The sequence below is a fragment of the Lipotes vexillifer genome, unplaced genomic scaffold (genome assembly GCF_000442215.2).
Source record: "Lipotes vexillifer unplaced genomic scaffold, Lipotes_vexillifer_v1.1 scaffold1162, whole genome shotgun sequence".
Taxonomy (NCBI): domain Eukaryota; kingdom Metazoa; phylum Chordata; class Mammalia; order Artiodactyla; family Lipotidae; genus Lipotes; species Lipotes vexillifer.
This window is the reverse complement of record NW_006779033.1, coordinates 961,070-967,569: the sequence shown is the minus strand read 5'-3', so window position 1 is coordinate 967,569 and position 6,500 is coordinate 961,070. Positions and strand designations below refer to the sequence as shown.

The following is a 6,500-nucleotide window of genomic DNA, read 5'->3' as shown; positions in this document are numbered from 1 at the left end:
AAAGCGCGTTCCCGCCTCCTCTTTTCCACCTCCGTGCTGGCTGGAATGTGGACGTGATGGCAGGATTAGCAGACAGGAAGGGTCCGGGCCCCAGGCTCAGGAGACCGTCCATGCCCGCCTGGATGACTACAGTGATGGGAGAAATAAACAGCTACTTTGTTTAAATCCCTGTCATTCTGGGTTTCAGGCTTCCACAGTGAAGCCACTGCTAACTAAGCCAGAGGGTCTGAAGTAGATGAGCACAAGGCCTGGTTCCGGATGTGTAGGTATCACCCTGGTTGTAAGTGAAGAATTAACTGCACGGCATGAGCAGGAGGTAGGAAGACGGCTCAGGTAGCTACTGAGGGCAAGAAATGGCCAGGCTCTGCCTCGGGGGCTGTGGTGGGGTGGAGGGAATGGAGGACCTCGGCAGCTGATCAAGGGGGAGAGGGGAGAAAGCGACGCAGACCCTCGGCTGGAGCTGCCCCGCGTGTGGCGGTTCTGGACTGAGGTTGGGAAGACGCGGGGGCCGTGGCTGTGAGGCTGAGGGCGGACGAGAGCTCTGTCTCAGCCACACTAACCCTGAGACGCTTTCAAGACCAACTGGAACTCCCACCAGGCAGCTGCGTGGAGGGGTGTGGAACTTGGTAGGGAGGTCAGGGCTGGCGAAATCAACCATCCCGAGATGATTCAACACCAAGCTTCCAGCAGCACTGACCACAGCAGCAGCTGCTAGCCACATGCGGTTTCTTATATTTAATTAGTGAAAATTAACTAAATTTACAGATTCAGCGCCCCAGTCCCCGGTCACATGTCACTGCTCAACTGCCGCATGTGGTGGGGTCAGAGCACCGGGCAGCGTAGACAGAGCACGCTCCCAGCCCTGCTGCAAGGTCTCTGGGAATGCTCTGGTCTAAACCTCTTTAGAGATACTTTATGATGATGGAACTGCTTTGTCTCACAGCCTGATGTGTAAGAGAGAACGGGAGAGAAAATAAAGGCGTGTGTTTTCCCATTTTATTTCTTCTTCTATCACTTAAACGTGTAAACACCACACTCCTTCACCCAAATCCTTCAGGTTCACGTTTATAAACCGTTCACAATAATTCCCAACATTTGAAGAGATCAGAGGTGACTTTTCAGAAGGTAACTATCCTGAGGTTTCAACGCTTCTTTTATTCTCAGCTGCCTTATCAGCCCTGAAGGAGGAGGGCCTTAAGCGACGCTCTCTCGTCCGCTGAGAGCAGACAGCAGCCGCTCCCGCCCTGCCGACCCCCCAGCCCCACAGAGGTGCCAAAGCAGCGGTGATGGGACAGAAAAGGCAACTGTGCAAACACTTGCTTCTACTGTCACAAGGTGGATGGGGAAAATGCCAAAAAGAATAGCCTGGAAAAACAGCAAAAGAACAATTATCCCCTGGAGAGAACATGAAATAAGACCCTACAGTGACCCCACAAGGGAAACGGAAAATAAACGAACGGGTCAGAGACCAGCACCAGGTTTTTGGGTGACGATCACAAAGGGAAAACAAGGTTTGGGCACCGCGATCCCCTCCCGGGATGTCAGCCTTAAACCCCCGGGGTGGCGTGTTCTGTGATTCAATTACACCCTCTTAAAGAGAGAGATCCGAGTACCCCAGAGTAAACCGACACCCCGACGGCTCCAGGCTCACGTCAAAGTTGCAATAACAATCCCCACCCGTGGCTGGGAGCCCGCACCGCCGGGAGCAGGGTGAAACACGAGGACGGATGCTGAAGGATGATTCCGGAGGAGACCATCTTTTCTGTGATAAAAGCGCCAAGAAGAGGAATGGCTTTGGTAAATTTGCAGGTGTCACATGAGCAGAATCACGGTGACAGAACATGGCCAGGTCTGCAGAGGTCTGGGATGGAGCATCTCGGGCAGAGGGAGAGGCTCCCAAGAACGACCCGAGGAACCAGTGAGAGCCTGGCACGCAGAGAATGGAAAGGAGGTCAGTTTGGCTGGAATGCGGAGTGAGGTCACGGGACCTCACATGAGAGATCTGAACGATGGGCTCTCCACTGAACTTTCTGCAGGGACGCCTTCTGTGATAGAGAGGACGTTCTGGTTCCAACTCATTAGAACTAGCGAGAACTAGAACAGCACAAACTCTTGCTACTTGCCAGCCACCACGGGATGAGAGGGCAAGGCCCCCAGAGCCATCTCCCCGAAACACGGAACGGAGCAAACACTTTCGCAAAAAGCAGGCGACGGCCGTCCTCCGCCTGCAGAGCGCAGCCGGGACACCGCACCCGGCACCCACGTCCCTCGGAGGCCCCAGCCCTTTGGGAAAACCTTCCCAGCCCCCCACGGTGACTTCCGGTGGAGAGGTCACGCTCGCCGGCCAGGCTCCTGGGTGAGAGGGCAGAGGTATCTCTTGGGAAGGTGCCTGGTCCTCAGGATGCTGGATGAGAGTCAGAGAGGCGGCCGGCCGGGGAAAGGGGCGGGGAGCGCGGGGGGCAGGCCGGAGCCAAGCCATCCGCCCGGTGATGCGGGTGGGAGGAGCTGAGGGCAGCAGGGATGGGACAGGGAGAGGGTCACCAGCTGGGGCTGCACTCTAGACTCCAGAACGCGAGTTCCTGAGTGGGGGGAGGCCTGTCTCTGGCCACCTGAGGACACGTTCTTGGCGGTCTGCAGGAACCTTTAAATTTCATGTTCTCATGTCAATGAAAATCCATTTACAAGCACCACCCCGACTGTCTGGCTGAGCAACCCGGAACCCAGCAGGGACCTGAGATTTCAGGTGACGTTCGTGTCTAGATTTACACTCCAAAGGCCGAAGGTCACCATGGCTGGCTGCACAGAGGCAGGCTTAACCGTGGTTTGAAAAAAGCAGCAGGAGAGGGGAGCCACCACTGTGTTCAGCATCCCAGGACGTGACCAGGCTGAGGCCGTCCCTGGAAAGGCCATGCTCATCAGCACAGGAGCGCCAGGACACAGGACGTAGTGATGGCTTCCCGGCTCAGCCCCGGTCAGCACTGGAGTAAGCGCCTGCTCAGTTAATATTTTAATAATGCCACAGATCTCACCTTATGGTCGAGAGAAGCAGACAAGTCAGCAGGGCCGTCGAGGGGCCGAGGCGTGGTGGGTATGAAGGATGAGTATTCCACGCGGGCAAAGCCTCCAAGCTGTTTACACCATCTTAGACAGCAAAGTTATGTGAACAGGCATCCCGGACGCTGGGATTTTTCAAGTCCAAAGGCCAAAATAGATTAAATGTGAGACCGAATCGGAAGCCATGTGTTTCTGCTGCTTAAGCCCAACAAGGCTGAACGGCTGATTCTGTTTCAGGAAAAGACCCTCACCCGTCACATCGAAGCGCCACTAATTTGGATGCTATTGGTTTCGGAATTGGAGGTCGTTAACATTTTGGTGTTATAGTCATTTAGAAGTTGTAAGAACTAATGCAAACTCCTTATGGGATATTTGTACACATATAAAATGATATTGGGGCTGTTAGGAACGACATGGCAGTTACCAACATGGGCACTGGAGCCACCGAGACCTGGGGTCCAGTCCTGGCTCCTCCATCTCTGGGTTTGTGGTCCTGGGCCAGTTACCTCACCTACACCTCAGGCCCCCATTCGTAAAGTGGGGAATAACAGTGGTGCCCAAATCATAGGGTTAAGGGGTGGAGTAACTGAACTATTGATACTGCGTTCAGCACAGCATCGAGGCACACTGTAAAGCCCAGTCAATGCGAGCTCCTCCTGAAAGGTCCCACTCGCCTGGGGATTAGAGGTCTCAGTTTCCTTATCTGTAAAATGGGGGCCTTAGTAGGATCTACTACTTTCATAGTTAGTATGAAATTTAAAAAATATGTGTGTGAGACGGATCTTGAAAACAGCTGCCACTGCTCCATTTCCTTGTGTCTTTCTCAGCGATGAAGGGAGTGTTCTGGGTGTGACGGGTATCCAGGTACTGGGGTCCAACAGAAGGGCCGAGGGCCCCTCATGTGATTTGTCCAGGAGAACCTTTCCTTTAGTTTATTATCTTCTCCTGCCCCTGACGTGGTTCGGGGTTTAAAAATGCAGCCTGGGGGGCTCTGGATGGATGTCGCAGGAGCGACAGTTTATTAAGCCAGCTGCTGGAGAAACGGTTCTGGAGTCGATTCTTGCCCCCGCCTGTCCCCACCACGGTGACTCTCCTCTGTGACCCCCAGCGAGGAGCCAGCCCCAGTCCCACGTTCCCCTCCAGCTCAGTGCTCCGAGTTTGCTGTGAGCTCAGGGAAGCCCTCGGATGGGCCCTTTGGAAGAGGAAAGGCTTGATGATCCCAGCAGAGGATTCCTGCTTTCAGCAGAGCGGTGGCCGTGACACGCACAGAAGCAGGCGCACAAACACACACGCCCATGCACACTTCTCTGGATCTTTGTGGTTTACTGATGGCGATTACGTTCATCCTCTGAACTCTCTGCACCACCCTTCACGGTGAGAAACGGATTTAGGGTCTTTAAGCACCTCGCCCAAGATCACACTGGGTGAGCGGTGGGGCTTGGCTTAGATCCAACACCAAACCCTCCCCAGCATCTTCACAGCTGCTGATGCGTGACACACACATGCGTGCCTGTGGACGAGAAGGAGGGTGGGCGCACAGCGAGTGTGCAGACCCTGCTTTTGGCGTCAGCAACATGACATCCCTTGGAAGACAAAACTGCATCTCTAGTTCAACTGCAGTTCTGAATTCCCAGCTACTGAGCCAAGAGAGTGCGCTGTTTCAGGTGACTTCAAGAAAAGACTCATTACTGATTTGCCTTCTAAAGTCAATTTTTCCTACCCAATTATAATCAACACTTGTTATTTTCTTGCACAGCAATGTGGATGCACTTAAGCCACTGACTTGTTCGCTTAAGAATGGCTGCGATGGTAACTTTTATGTTACATACATTTTACCAAAAAAAAGTTTCTTTCTAAAATACTTGACATGAGGACAAGATGTATCCCTCTGGGGAAGACAGAAATTAAAACCTATGCTTGAAATGATTTAGATTACATTAATCACTAAATGGAAGTTGCTTTTGCCCCAGTTACCTCTGACCTACTGGGCGACCACGGCTCCATCCCAGGGCTGTTTCTCAATCCTCGTCTTGCATCACTGGACACTCTCATTGGCCCCCTCCTTAGCGCCCTGGCTATCAGGCTATTCTGACTTTCCACTGAGCACTCAGGCTACCCCTTCCCACCTCCCTCACTGCTTCCTCTTCCTCCACCCACTTATTTCTCATGTTACACAGGCTCTGGGCAAACTCAGCTATGCCGGGGCCTCTAACTGCTGCCTTGATGCTGAGGACGTGCGGACCTTGCTCCTGAACTTCTGAACAGCCAATCACCTGCTAAATCAATCACCCCAGATGCCCCTAAGGCACCCCCAGCTCGTCATATCTGAAACTGAAGCTGTCATCTTCCCCCGGCAAACCTGCCAGAGGAGGGGAGGGGCCGTGGCTTCGAAATCTACAGGATTAGGAATCGGAAAGCCTGGGCTGCATTCCTCACCCCAGCATTTGGAGGAAAACCTGTCCAGGTGCCCAAGCTGGTCACCAGGTCCTCTGCGCTCCCTTCTCCAATCACCTAAGCTCAGGTCCCACCTCCCCAAAGTCTCTCCTTCCCCGTGGCCACAGTCTTCCAGGTTCTCCTTCCTCACCCAGATGCTGCAACCGCCTGCAGCTTTCAGCTTGGACTGCTTCCTTGGTCTGCTCTCCACTGCCCCAACCTGAGCAGTCCCCCCAAAACGTGCATCTAAATTGGTACCTCTCTGCTTGAGACCCTGCAGTAGCCTGGCACTGTCCCAAGGTCACGGAGGACAGAGTCATTTTGTGCATTGTCCCAGCCTCCTTCCCAGGCTTCACTATTCACGATTCAGCCTCCGGGCTACACCCAGCCCCTAATAACCCACATTATCCAGGGTGCTCTAGGCTCCAGCTGGTCCCTAACCATTCACATTACCCAGGATGCACTAGGCTCCACCCGGCCCCTAATCACTCACCTTTGCCAGGATGCACTAGACTCCAGCTGGTCCCTGATCACCCATGGTACCCAGAATGCACCAGGCTCCAGCTCGTCCCTGATCAACCACAGTACCCAGAATGCTCTAGGCTCCTCTGGCCTCTGAGTATCCACTGCAAATAGCTAACACCTACTCTCCCTGACCCTACCAAATTCACAGCTCGGGCTTACTTTCCAACACTCTCAGTGCAGCCGGGGCCTGGCCCTGCATCTCCCTCACTAAACTCTGAGTCCTGGTGGGCAGGAAGGTGTGTCTACCTTTGCGTGCTCAGCCCCTGACTTAGGTACCCGGTAAGTGCTCAAGTGAATCACGGTCCCCTGGCACCTAGTAAGCCCTTGAATGCTTGCTGAACGCATGAGTGAAGGAGAAAGCAGTCCTGTTTTCACGAGAGCCACCAAAAACAAAACCGAGACTCTCTGAAGCCCAGTTGCTCTGGCGTGACACAGAGCCACACGGTCGCTGACAGCAAGCCTTCAGGGCTCAGCGTCACGGGAGTTAC

The 6,500-nt window shown here is 53.8% G+C and overlaps 1 protein-coding gene across 1 annotated transcript in view; it reads right to left on the bottom strand.

The window, feature by feature from the left end:
• Positions 1–6,500, bottom strand: part of SLC22A23 (solute carrier family 22 member 23) — a 150,498-nt gene that overhangs the window by 95,024 nt on the left and 48,974 nt on the right. The gene's annotated exons all lie outside the window — the stretch shown is intronic.